This window comes from Erythrolamprus reginae, chromosome 11, assembly GCF_031021105.1.
Source record: "Erythrolamprus reginae isolate rEryReg1 chromosome 11, rEryReg1.hap1, whole genome shotgun sequence".
NCBI classification, from domain to species: domain Eukaryota; kingdom Metazoa; phylum Chordata; class Lepidosauria; order Squamata; family Dipsadidae; genus Erythrolamprus; species Erythrolamprus reginae.
The window spans coordinates 9,223,711-9,238,986 of NC_091960.1; positions in this window are offsets into that span (position 1 = coordinate 9,223,711).

The window sequence follows — 15,276 nt, forward strand, 5'->3', positions numbered from 1 at the left end:
TCAATGTACATGCAAAGCAACAGAGTAATAACAATCATAGTAACGATACCAATAAGATAAGTCATTATCCTCCCAATTTGTTGGAAGGGGCTGAGTTCACTGTGGAGGCTGATGGGATTTGTAGTTTCTCACTTGTGGTTGTTCCCCCCCCTCCCCTTTTCTTCAGGAAGCCAACGTAGCTGCTAATGTGAAACCCTTGGAAGTTCCAGCAGAAAATAACTCCCTGGTAAGTGTCAAAAATGTTTATCTCTTTAATCTCTCTTTAAGTTCTAAAACTGAGTACAAACCGAGGAATTTTACTCTAAGGTGGTTTCTGGATCCACAACTTGTACACGGATGCTACAAGACTAGTATTCACCCTTTGGTCTGTTCTGCAAGATAATTCATCCCCATCCCTCAATGCCTAGGACGGACCAAAGCATGGTGGTGTTGTAGTTGGCTCACAGCCAGGCCCTCTGTCAATGGACTTTGGGCCTGATGGACTGGGGCCATCTGGGCACGGTCAGCTTGAGTGGCTGCTGGAAGAGTCAGACAGCGAGCCAGAGGAAGAGGGAGAGTCTGGGTGTGGGGATTTGCCAGGGTCTGAGGAAGAGGAGAAAAGTGACCCGTTCCTGAATGTTAAGGTGAGAAGGATGTGGGGGTGGCAGGAGCAGTTAAGAAAGCTCAGGAAGAGGAAGTGAACTCAGCTGTGCATAGTCTGCACTCCCCAAGAGTATATAATGAGGATGAGTTGGAGGGTGCTCTTTGCAAGAAGCCAACATTTGTGCCTCCGGAGGTGAAGAGCCTGTGAAGAGGTCAGTAAGGGGCGAGTACAAGTGCACTAGAGTGCCTTCCGTCCCCTGTCCTATTGCTCTCCTATATCTCCTATACCTTTCTTCTATTCCTATATCTCTTCTTCTATTCTTTCATTGATATGTTCTATTACTATATCTTCTTTTCTATTCTTTCATAGATATATTTTACTATATCTCCTCTATAACCTTCATCATGTATTTTACTATGTGTGTATATAAATATATATAGGGTTGGGCCGAGAGGCAAATCAGGAGCTGTGATGTTCCTTCAATACACCAGGGTGATTCGACACAGAAATATGTAACCCTTCCCTGGTGCAGAGCTGAAGGGATTGGATACTGTAGCCTAGAGGATAATTCTCTGCCTTACAAGGCAAAGGTTGCAGGTTCAAGTCCCAGTGGGTATGGCTTGCTGATGAGGCCAAAATAAGGCCGAAATAGATCTATCCTAGTCTCCCTTAATTTTCAAATTCAGCAATGTCTATGCGACGTTTCGGTGAAATCACATTCGCCATCATCAGGCTGAAGTTCCAAGCTTCGTGTTGTTGTAAAATGGATATATATTTATGACATATATATTTATGTCGGATCATGGGACCATCCTAGTCTCCCTTAATTTTCAAATTCCAGCTAAAAAAACATTTGACATATTTTTATATATATGTATGTATGTATGTATGTATGTATGTATGTATGTATGTATATATATATATATATATATATATATATATATATATATATATATATATATATGTCACATGTTTTAAGCTGAATTTGAAAATTTGAAAATTAAGGGAAATTTGAAAATTAAGGGAAATTTGAAAATTAAGGGAAAATTTGAAAATTAAGGGAGACTAGGATAGATCTATTTCGGCCTTATATATACACACACACACACACACACACACTAAAACTCTCATTGTGTATTGGACTAAATAAATAAAAATAAATAAATAAAGAGTGGTTTTGCCTGGATACAGTAGCAGACATTTATAGGGTTAGCAATATTGTGAGTAGACTTTTGGCTGAGAAGCAAGTGTCTTTATCAAGTTGGCCTCACGTCTGGATTTTGGCAGGGGAAAAGACATTGCTTTGGTTTGCGTTTGTGAAATTTAACAAAGATATCGCAAAAAGACTCTTGTTTTGTTTAAAACCTATTTGTGTGAGTTTTCATTTGGGGATAATTACCAGCCGGCTGCAGTGCAAGACGGAACAGGTGGGAACCTCAGGATGATTGGTCAAAGTGTTTATTGCCATCTTTAATACTTTATCAATGCCTTCCTGCTGGTCTTTCCTTCCTAGTCTAGAAAAAAACCTGGAAAAAAATCTGGAATATAATGAGGACTCAGGGAAGCCTCCCACATGGATGGTTGAACAGTAAAAGAGAGAAGGTTAACAACAACACTCCATTACTACTCATCCAAAGCAGGACTTTCCAAACATAGCAACTTTAGATTGTGGACCAACTTCCAGAATTCCTTAGCATGGCTGGCTGAGAAATTTTGGGAGTTGGAGTTTCACAAATCTTAGAGTTGTCAAGTTTGATCTACAGGAAATCTAAGACTTCACTCAATTTGTGAGAATTTCTCCAGAAATCTCTTTTCCTTTGAAGGAACTTGGACAAAGAAACAAACTTCCTTTGTACCGAAAAAGTAGAGGGAAAGGACAATTCTCCTGCAAGGACTTTTTTTTAAAAAAACTGATAAATTCCCAGCAACCAGTAGCAAAACTCTTTTTTTGTAGGGAAAAGCGAGAACTTATTAACTCTTCTTTTATTATTTTTCATTCAGAATGGACATTTGGTGAAGAGAGCTGCTGTAAGTACGCTGGTTGATGTTACATTGGCAAATGATAAACATGTACTGGAAGACATGTCCACGTGGATTCAGACACTGGAAACAGGGAGACTGCTTGGAAGGATGGTTTAATGGTCAGACAGAACCACCAAGCACATGTGATTCTGAGTAGCTGAATACATGGAGTGGAGGGAGGGAAATATTTATACCCTCTCTTGGGGTTTTCCCTAGAGCAGTGAGGGCGAACCTTTTTTTTCTCGGGTGCCGAAAGAGGCGCTATTGCACATGTGCAAGTGCCCACCCCAAAATTCACTGCTTGGGGAGGTCAAAAACAGCTTCCCCCACCCCCCAGAGGCCCTCTGGAGGGTGAAAACTACTTGTTTCCCATCTTCTGGTGGGCCCAGTTGGCTCGTGTTTCGCCCTCCCCAGGCTCCAAAGGCTTCCCTGGAGCCGGTAGAGGGTAAAAACACCTTACCACCCCTAGAGGCTCTCTGGAGGCCAAAAACACCCTCCCAGAGCCTCTGTATGAGCCAAAAATCAGCTGGTCGGCACATACATGGAGCTGAGCTAAGGCAACAGCTCATGTGCCAGCAGATATGGCTCTGCGTGCCACCTGTGTCACTCTTACCATAGGTTCACCATCACTGCCCTAGAGCTTCCTGTTTTTTGACAAGGGCATGTATTCTATTGTTTGCTAAAGGGGTGATGTGCAAATTCTGAGATAAGTCTGGTTGAACTGTGCTGGGTGATGTAATATCCCCATGTGCCACGTGGTGGATTTTGCTGCTAAATAATCATATCATATTCTGGAGAGTCTTAATCCCATCACCCTGGAGCTGGAGGCCTTTTGTTTTGTAGGTAGGATGACCCAATCTCTCTGGGGTTGATTTGCAAGAGCACGTTTCTCCTTTTTCTCATCCAAGGACGTAAAATGTTCTGCCTTTTAAAATATTACCTAACATATTTCATTCTTCTAGTAGGGTGCTAACTTTCTACACATGTTTAGCCCTGCCATTAGGCAAAATGAGAGAGGAGAAAGATGGCACAACTCTGATGTTCTTACCCATGGAGCCATCCTTCTCCTACTTGACGCTTTCCAACTAAAGTCTCCAAAATTCCATCTGGCAAGGCTTATTTAGAGATTAGATAGTGAAAACCAGCCATTCCCAGTCTGTTTTTCTACTGGTGCAGGGGTAGGCAAAGTTGGCTCTTCTATGACTTGTGGACTTCATCTCCCAGAATTCCTGAGCCAATCATGCTAGCTCAGGAATTCTGGGAGTTGAAGTCCAACATGTCATAGAGGAGCCATCTTTGCCTACCCCTGTACTAGTGTGTCGATGAGTTCACTGTGAAGTTTATCGCAACTGGAAAATGATAATTTGGAGAAGTCCCAGAAGGACTTTTCAAAAGGAAACTTGACTTTCCTGGTTCTTCAGCCCTTGGATGAGAAGCGGAATGTCCAAGAAAGTCCAGCTGCTTTTTGAAAAACCGTCTTTGGCACAATCATGACCTTGGGGATTGACATAGAAACATAGAAACATAGAAGACCTCATGGTCCATCTAGTCTGCCCTTATACTATTTTCTGTATTTTATCTTAGCATGGATCTATGTTTATCCCAGGCATGTTTAAATTCAGTTACTGTGGATTTACCAACCACGTCTGCTGGAAGTTTGTTCCAAGGATCTACTACTCTTTCAGTGAAATAATATTTTCTCACGTTGCTTTTGATCTTTCCCCCAACTAACTTCAGATTGGGCCCCCTTGTTCTTGTGTTCACTTTCCTATTAAAAACACTTCCCTCCTGGACCTTATTTAACCCTTTATTATATTTAAATGTTTCGATCATGTCCCCTTGACAATATCCATAGACATTAAGTTGGAGAAGGTTCACAAGACTATAAAACCGAAGTTTTCATAATTGGATCCCAATGCCACCCTCCCAACCAAAGAGTGTTGGAGATGGTTCATAAAGCCCTTCAAATTGAGTTGCCTTATTTGGTCATTTTTACTATAGAGGGGAAAGGGGTCAAATTCCCCGATTAATGTTATTGATTCTATTTATTTTAATCACTTATAAACGTAAATAAAAATGGTTCTGCTTTTTGCCTTGCAATCCTTGGAGTCTGCTTGCAAGGCCACATGTGACCTTTTTGCCCAAGGAAAAAGATTAATATCTTTTCTTTTCATTCAAGTCCAAACCTCATTGCAAATGGATACTCTCGCCTGTTTACATTTTAGCCTGAACAAGCGGAACAAGGAGACGCTCAAGCTGAACAAGGAAAAGGAAGAGGAAAAGGAAAAGGAAAGGGGAAAGGAAAAGGAAAAGGAAAAGGAAAGGGAAAAAGAAAGGGAAAGGGAAAAGGCAAAGGAAAAGGAAAGGGGAAAGGAAAAGGCGGTCAGGTAAGAAAAGGGATTGTCCCCAAATGACCCATTTATCTAACATTCCTGTATCTTCTAACTTTGATCTTCTGGTGTACCACCCAGAAACAATGTTTAAAGCAAACTCCCAAATGTAGCTTATGCTGTACATGCAGCCACTAGGTTTTTAAGTGACCTGGTTAAATTATTTATTTATTCATTCATTTATTCATTTACTTATTTACTTATTTACTTATTTACTTATTTACTTATTTACTTATTTACTTACTTACTTACTTATTTACTTATTTACTTATTTACTTATTTACTTACTTACTTATTTATTTATTTATTTATTTACTTACTTACTTACTTATTTACTTACTTACTTACTTATTTACTTACTTATTTACTTACTTATTTACTTACTTACTTATTTACTTACTTACTTATTTACTTACTTATTTACTTACTTATTTACTTACTTATTTACTTATTTATTTATTTACTTACTTACTTACTTATTTACTTACTTACTTACTTATTTACTTACTTACTTACTTACTTACTTATTTACTTATTTACTTATTTATTTACTTACTTACTTACTTACTTACTTACTTATTTACTTACTTACTTATTTACTTACTTATTTACTTATTTACTTATTTATTTATTTACTTACTTACTTACTTATTTACTTACTTATTTACTTACTTATTTACTTATTTATTTACTTACTTACTTACTTATTTACTTACTTACTTACTTATTTACTTATTTACTTACTTACTTACTGACTTACTTACTTATTTATTTACTTATTTATTTACTTATTTACTTATTTACTTACTTACTTATTTACTTACTTACTTACTTATTTACTTACTTATTTACTTACTTATTTACTTATTTATTTACTTACTTACTTACTTATTTACTTATTTACTTACTTACTTACTTATTTACTTATTTATTTACTTACTTACTTACTTACTTTCTTACTTACTTACTTACTTATTTACTTACTTACTTATTTATTTATTTACTTACTTACTTACTTATTTATTTACTTATTTATTTACTTATTTATTTACTTATTTACTTACTTACTTACTTACTTACTTACTTACTTACTTATTTACTTACTTACTTATTTATTTATTTATTTACTTACTTATTTACTTATTTACTTATTTATTTATTTATTTACTTACTTACTTATTTACTTACTTACTTATTTACTTACTTATTTACTTATTTATTTACTTACTTACTTACTTATTTACTTACTTACTTACTTATTTACTTATTTACTTACTTATTTATTTACTTATTTATTTATTTACTTATTTACTTACTTACTTACTGACTTACTTACTTATTTATTTACTTATTTATTTACTTATTTACTTATTTACTTACTTACTTATTTACTTACTTACTTACTTACTTATTTACTTACTTACTTATTTACTTACTTATTTACTTATTTATTTACTTACTTACTTACTTATTTACTTATTTACTTACTTACTTATTTACTTACTTATTTACTTATTTATTTACTTACTTACTTACTTACTTACTTTCTTACTTACTTACTTACTTATTTACTTACTTACTTATTTATTTATTTACTTACTTACTTACTTATTTATTTACTTATTTATTTACTTATTTACTTACTTACTTACTTACTTACTTACTTACTTACTTATTTACTTACTTATTTACTTACTTACTTATTTACTTACTTATTTACTTATTTATTTATTTATTTATTTACTTATTTACTTACTTACTTACTTATTTATTTACTTATTTACTTACTTACTTACTTACTTACTTATTTACTTACTTACTTATTTACTTATTTACTTACTTACTTATTTATTTAATTATTTACTTAGCCTATTGCCCCCCCCCCCCCACACACACAATCCGGGTCCTCATTTTATCCACCTCGGAAGGATGGAAGGCTGAGTCAACCTTGAGCCGGTGATGAGATTTGAAACGCTGACCTACAGATCTACAGTCAGCTTCAGTGGCCTGCAGTACTGCACTCTACCTGCTGCGCCACCCCGGCTCTTAACTATGTTAAGCAAACCCAGTTAGACAGCAAGCTGCAGATGCAGTTTATTGCATTCCCCTCCCCCAGTTCAACATTATGCTGGTTTGCGGGCATTACAATTCTCAGCTTGTCTAGTGAGGATGACTAAACCGCCATTACGCAGCTATTGAAAGTCAGGTTTGTCTGATCATACATAAATATCAGAATGGACTAACATCTGTTATTTTTCTAGGGTGAACAACAGGCTGGCCAAGAGTAAGCACTACTGGTAAGTTTTCTAGTACAATATTAGTTCCCAAATATTCTATCTATCTATCTATCTATCTATCTATCTATCTATCTATCTATCTATCTATCTATCTATCATCTATCTATCTATCTATCTATCTATCTATCTATCTATCATCCATCCATCCATCCATCATCCATCCATCCATCCATCCATCCATCCATCCATCTATCATCCATCCATCATCCATCCATCCATCCATCCATCCATCCATCCATCCATCCATCTATCTATCTATCTATCTATCTATCTATTTATCATTTTGCCTAGTATGTATAAGGTAACAGATATAAGTATAAACATGATTATGGGTATAGGAGAGATACAAATAATGGGGGACAATAGGACAAAGATGTTGGTGTGTTTATGCATGCCCCTTACAGACCTTTTAGGAATGGGATGAAGTCAACAATAGGACAGTCTAAGGTTAAAGTTATGGGGGTTTGGGGATGAAACCACAGAGTCAGGTAGTGCATCCCAGTCATTGACCACTCCTTTGTTGAAATTGTATTTTCTGGGATTGAGTTTCGAGCAGTTTACCTTAAGTTTGTACCTATCGTTTGCTCGTGTATTGTTGCAGTTGAAGATGAAGTAGTCATTAACAGGTGGGACATTGTAACAGATAATTTTGTGCACTATGCTTAGGTCAGACCAAAGGCAGAGTAGTTCTAAATTGTCTAAGCCCAGAATTTCAAGCTTGGTGGCATAAAATATTCTGTTGCGAGTCGAGGAGTGCAGGACTCTTCTTGTGAAATATCTCTGGACTCTCTGAATTGTATTAATGTCTGATGTGCAGTGTGGGTTCCAGACAGATGAACTGTATTCGAGAACTGGTCTAGCAAATGTTTTGTATGCTCTAGTTAGCAGTAGAGTATTACCAGAGAAAATGCTATGCAAGATTAGATTAACAACTCTTAATGCCTTTTTGGCAATGTTGTTACAGTGAGCTCTGACACTTAGATTATTAGAGATGAGTATAGAAAGGTCCTTGACAGTCTCACGTCCAAGGAACTTCTATCTTTTCTTACTGAAGATTAAATTCGAATTGCAGTCTCCCATTTCCAGATTACCAACCATTTTCAAAGATGAGCCATCTTGGTTAATCACTGGCAAAACACACATAGTGATGGGCGAACCCAACGGTGTTCAGGTTCAGCCAGTTCTGACGAACTTTACGCAAAATTCGTCCGAACCCGAATGGGGAATTCCACCAAGAGATTATGGGGGCAGAGCTTTGACGTCACGTATACCAGCAGGTTGCTAAGGACGCCAAGGTGATCACTTCCTGGATATTTATTTTTACATGAAAGGACCACCCTTTGCTTGCAGCGCTGCTGTGGCATCCTTTTTTGTAAAAATAACAATGTTTATTTTTACGTGAAGACCTCCCTTTGAAGGAGCTGGGGAATCCCTCCCACGAAGAGATTCCGGGGGCGGAGCCTTGACGTCACCAGGAGGTTGCTAAGGACGCCAAGGTGATCACTTCCTGGATTCCATGGAATCCAGGAAGTGATCACCTTGGCGTCCTTAGCAACCTGCTGGTGACGTCAAAGCTCCGAACGCGATCCTGAACTTTGCCCAAAGTTTCAAAAAAATTTCGGGTTCTTGTTCTGCATACCGAACATCGCAAAATTCGGTACGGTCCCGAATTGTGCGGGTTCGGTTCGCCCATCACTAAAGACCCCCCCCCCCCAAACCAGGCAAAACTTGGATAGAAATGTGAAGAATACTACAAGCCACCCTTCTCTATTGTTCCTTTCTGTCAAAGTCCCACGGAATCTTAACACTCACATAGCACTGAAACTTTATGAATAGAGAAGAACATTAAACTCACATTTTAATGGCAAGCCCGACCATCACATTCCTTTGGTATCTGGGGGTGGGTATTATGAGGTTTCTCTGAAGCATGGGCAGAGTTGCCCACACCTTTTTGCCACCAAGATGTTTCAGAATGCCAGGGGAATCGTGAGCTCATGGAAAATGACCTTTAGCTCTTTGGAATCGCCAGCCAGACATAGACCCAATTTGCTTCTGCTGTGTTGGTTGTGCTTTGGGTCATCTCATCCTTCTGTTGTTCTAGGTGCTGCCAATGTTGGACGGAAGACCAAGCGGTTAGACATGTGTCTCTTTTCCTCCTAATTAGAAGTGATCGCTCACCTGATCACATGTACCAAAAAGCAGGGTTGGTGGTGGGAATAGTGATTATTGATTTCTGTCTGCTGGGTTTAGGGAGCTTTCAATGATAATAAAATAAGAGTACTGTATAATAAATTTTTGTTCTTTTATGATTTCAATGGCCTAAAAATGATCGAGTTTCAATTGCAACAAATATCTATCTATCTATCTATCTATCTATCTATCTATCTATCTATCTATCTATCTATCTACCTACCTACCTGTCTACCTGTCTACCTGTCTACCTACCTATCTAATCTATCTAATCTATCTAATCTATCTATATATCTATCAACCCAATTGCCTGCCTGCCTACCTATCATCTATCTATCTATCTATCTATCTATCTATCTATCTATCTATCTATCTATCTATCTCTCTCTCTCTATCTATCTCTATCTATCTCTATCTATCTCTATCTATCTATCTATCTATCTATCTATCTATCTCTATCTCTATCTATCTATCTATCTATCTCTATCTATCTATCCATCCATCCATCCATCCATCCATCCATCCATCCATCCATCTATCTAATTTATATGGTGCCCAACTCTTCAAGGACTCTGGGTGGCTTACAACAAATAAAGAAAATATTTAAAAGAACAATTTAAAAACAATTTACATGACCATCAGCCTCCTCTGTCTTGTAAGCCTAGCGTCAGCCTTGGACCATAGGAAGGATTCACTGCCATGTTCTTTGATTAAACTCTCACTATTTCTCCATGGAGTGCAACAGCCGTGCTGTGGCCATTTCCAGCAGGACACATTTAGTCCTCAATTTACAACCATTTGTGTAGTCAAGTTAAGACTACATTGAAAAAGTGACTTAGGACTGGGGTTTTTCACATGCTTAATGGCCATCGCAGCATCTCCATGGCCGGTGTTCAAAATTGGAGCATTTGGCAAGGGTTTTGTACTTATGGCAATAGCAGTGTCCCCCAAGGTCACCTGATTGCCACCTTTTGCCACTTTCTGACAACCAAAGGCAACGGGGAAGCCGTATTCATTGAACAATCTTGTTACAAACTTTGCAACTGCTGTGATTCACCAGTGTATCAAGAAACGTCATTACATGGGAGAAAGCTCCCTTAATAACTGTCTTGCCTGGCGACAGACATTTTGGGCTCAATTGTCATCCTAAGTTGAGGACTACTTTTACAACGCTATAAAAAGTTTAAAAGGGAACTACGCGAACTTGTGTCAAATATCCGCTCTACATTTTGTCTTAGAAAAGCTTTTCAAAGCAGTTCTTCTAAGCACGTGGTTCAGAAAATGATAGAGTGATAGAAAACGATAGAAAAACCACACAAGCAATGGAGTTCCAAGTCCCAGATAGGGCTAATTAACCATCAATTTTGTTGTTGTTTGTTGTGAAGTCTGACCCAACAGGCCTTCCTGTCCTCTATCATCCCCCAAAGTCCATTTAAGCTCACACCGATTGCTTCGGTGACACCATCCAGCCACCTCGTTCTTGTGTCGTCCCCTTCTTCTTTTGCCCTCAATTGTTCCCAGCATTAGGCTCTTCTCCAGTGACTCCTTCCTTCTCATTAGGTGGCCAAAGCATTTGAGCTCCATCTTAAAGATATAAAGAGCAGTCAGGGTTGATCTCCTCTAGGATTGTTTAATCACCTAGCAGTCCAAGGGACTCACAGGAGTCTTCTCCAGCGCTGTAGTTCAAAGGCCTCAATTCTTTGGTGTTCAGCCTTCCTTATGGTCCAACTTTTACAACTTTCTGGTGGTCCAACTTTCACAACTGAGGACTATGTATGTTTAAATGTTCTTTAAACATTTGGATCATGTTGCTCTTTATTTTATTTATTTATTTATTGGATTTGTACGCCGCCCCTCTCCGTAGACTCGGGGCGGCTAACAACAATGATAAAACATAAATGCTCTTATGTTTCACCCACATTGTTTTTAAAATCCCTACCCAAAGGATAAATGGGAACACTGAAAAGCAAAATACTGGGCCTAGGAAGCCTAGAACTAAGACGCCTTAAACAAGATCTAAGTATTGCCCACAAGATCATATGCTGCAACGTCCTGCCTGTCGGCGACTACTTCAGCTTCAATCACAACAACACAAGAGCACACAACAGATTTAAAGTTAATATTAACCGCTCCAAACTTGACTGTAAAAAATATGACTTCAGTAACCGAGTTACCGGACTCCATAGTGTCATCCCCAAACCCCCAACACTTTACCCTTAGATTATCTACGGTTGACCTATCCAGATTCCTAACAGGTCAGTAAGGGGTGAGTACAAGTGCACTAGAGTGCCTTCCGTCCCCTGTCCTATTGCTCTCCTATATCTCCTATACCTTTCTTCTATTCCTATATCTCGTCTTCTATTCTTTCATTGATATGTTCTATTACTTTATCTTCTTTTCTATTATTTCTTAGATATATTTTACTATGAGTATCTCCTCTATAACCTTCATCATGTATTTTACTATGTTTATATATATATATATATCCTATTACCTCATATGTTCAAAATTCAAAATTCAAAATTCATCCCACTTTATACAAATAATTAAAAAACAAAACCTACAACCCGATGACCTACTTGTAAGTTTCGATGTCGTGTCCCTGTTCACACAAATACCTATTACAGAAGCCTTGACAGCTATCCAAGACAAACACAAACCCCCCAAATATATCCTAGACCTTACCAACCACTGCCTGACCAATACATACTTCATCTATAATGAACAAAGATATAAACAAATAGAGGGAGCCCCCATGGGATCACCTCTATCACCTGTCATAGCCAACCTCTATATGGAATATTTCGAAAATAATGCTTTAGAGCAAGCCAAATACAAACCCAAACTTTGGCTGAGATATGTTGATGATACCTTTGTAATTTGGCCACATGGTAAAGAAAAACTAGACAATTTCCTCACTCATCTCAACAGCCTACACCCCAAAATACAGTTTACTATGGAAACAGAAATCAATGATCAACTTCCCTTTCTAGATGTACTGGTCTATAAAAAACCCAATGGCAGCCTAGGACATACTATCTACCAAAAGAAAACCCATACCAACCGTTATCTAAATGCACACTCACACCACCACCCCGCACAAATCACCTCAGTGGCCAAAACTCTCATCACCAGAACCAAACGCTTAGCTGACCATGAGCACTTAAAAACTGAATTGAACAAACTCAAAGATGTACTAATTTCTAATGGATTCAAAGAGAAAACAATAACAAACCTAATCAATAAAGAGACACCCCCCAAAAAACAAGATCAAGAACAGGACAATGGCACCACCATCCTTCCTTACATCAAAGGCACCACGGATAAAATTAGTAAAATTCTACAAAAACATAACATCAAAACCTCATTTTGCACTAACCAAAAAATATCTAATATCCTAAGGAGCCCCAAAGACAAAATCCAATTAGAATACCAAGGAATCTATGAAATCCCTTGCAAAACATGTGCAGCCACATACATTGGACAAACTAACCGAAGAGTGAGCCAGCGCATGGCAGAACATATGAATGCAGTCAAGAAACAGGAGAAGACCTCCTCCCTTGTCCAGCACATTAAAAGAACAGGGCACGAAATTGACTTTGAAAAAACTAAATTACTCCACAAAACAGAGAATTTATATAAAAGAATCTCTCTAGAAGCTATCGAAATTGAAAAAAGATCTTTTTGTTTAAATAAAAGGGATGATACCTCGCGCCTGCCAGAGATTTGGAAACCAGCCTTAAACAAAATAAACACTTCATTATAATCAATATGTCAATCCTTTAATTATTATGATTTTAGAATTTTATATTTGGAAATCAGACTTAAACAAAACACTTCATAATCTTCATGCCATTCCTTCTATAACCATGATTACACCAACCAATCAGATCACGGAAGCATAGTCACCCAATCTATTTGCTACATTCAAAGCAAATCTCCACCCCCACACTACATGCTAAGAAGAAATGTCAGTTGCTAATATTCATTTGCAAAAACACAAAGATTGGAACTCCAGCCTGATGATGGTGAATGTGATTTCACCGAAACGTCGCATAGACATGCAAAACATTACACAGGGCAAAACCCGAACTCAGAACAATCTACATATATATATATATATATATATATATATATGTTAAATGTTTTTAGCTGGAATTTTAAAATTAAGGGAGACTAGGATAGATCCATTTCGGCCTTATTAGGCCTCATCAGCTAGCCACACCCTTTCTTTACTGGGATTCGATCTGGGAAGCTTCTGCATTGTAAAGCAGAGAGCTAGCAATTAGACCCATCAGATCTGAATCCTCCCAGCTCTGTACCAGGGAGGGGGTATATGTTTTTCTTATGTCGGATCACCCTGGTATATTTTTAAGGAACGTCACAGCTCCTTTTTTTGGGCATGGGCAAAAAAATTGCAAGAGCAGACATGTACCACTATGGAAAGTAACAACGATAATGGGGGGAAAAAGTAATACCAAACACCTCCGAAGTATTGCCTCGTAACTCCACCTCCTCCCTTGGGGAGGGAAAGAGGCAACAGACACGAGTAAAAGCGGTAGATCCCCCTTTAGCCAGCATGAGCAAGCCCACAATTAGGCTTGCCGCAGAGGGGAGGGAAGGGTGTGGCCCTATGACGCGGGCAATGAGCAGACTGAATAATGCTTTATAAAGGTGATTGTCTCCCATGGCATTTTTAATACTCTGATGAAGTTAGCAGCACGCTAACGAAAGCTAAGTGGTTTTATTAAAATTTCTATGTTCCGGTGATCGAGATGGCTGCTGCCTCATCATTCACACACACACACACACAGATATATATATATATATATATATATATATATATATATATATATATATATATATATATATATATATATATATATATATATATACACACACACACACACACACACTAAAACCCTCATTGTGTATTGGACATAATAAATAAATTAAATAAATAAATAAATAAATAAATAAAAAATAACCAGGGAGCCCAATTATCTTCAGAGACTTCCAGTTCCACAAAAGTGTTTTCATATTTGGACCTGCTCTCAGATGTCAGAACAGATAATCAAAACTCTGGGAAACGATTGAATGATATACCAGATTGGGAGGGGGTCATTTAATCCCAAACTAAAAAGGGTCTAAACAAACTAATCTTAATTCTTTGGGGTTAATTGATATAGTCAATGGACACAATTTTCTTCTCCCTCTGTAACCCAATTATGGCCAGTGAGTTCCCCAAAACTTTGATGGATGGCTTTTTGACCAATGCCTTGCATCAGGCTGGACAACTAAATGGAGCTGGACGTCCTTCCTGATATGGAGTTCACATCAAATATTTTCCTTTTGTGCCCAGAGAGATAAATATCTGCCACTATCTAGGATCAAACTCACAGTCTCCTGATTGTGAGGTAAGAGCTCCACCTCTGGGTCACCACTCCTCTCCTTTTGAATTAATCCGTAAAACAATTTTAATCCATAGTGTTGTGTTTGGGCCTGGGCCAGCTGTTGCCCCCACATATGTGAGAGATGCATCACAAAGTGATTGCGAAAGCCTGGCTGACAGCCAGGAAAACGTGGCAGACAACCCAGGGGATTTAGCAGACAGCCCGTCGGATAGCCTCTCTTCTTTGGATTCGGATGCAGAAGAGATAATCAATATGCGTAGCCGTAGAGCAATGCAAAGAAGGGCTCAATTAAGGGATTATCACCGGTGATTATGGTGTCACCTGTGTTTGGGTGTGGTCTACAGAATGAGGGCTGGGTGTGATTTCTATATTGAGGGCTA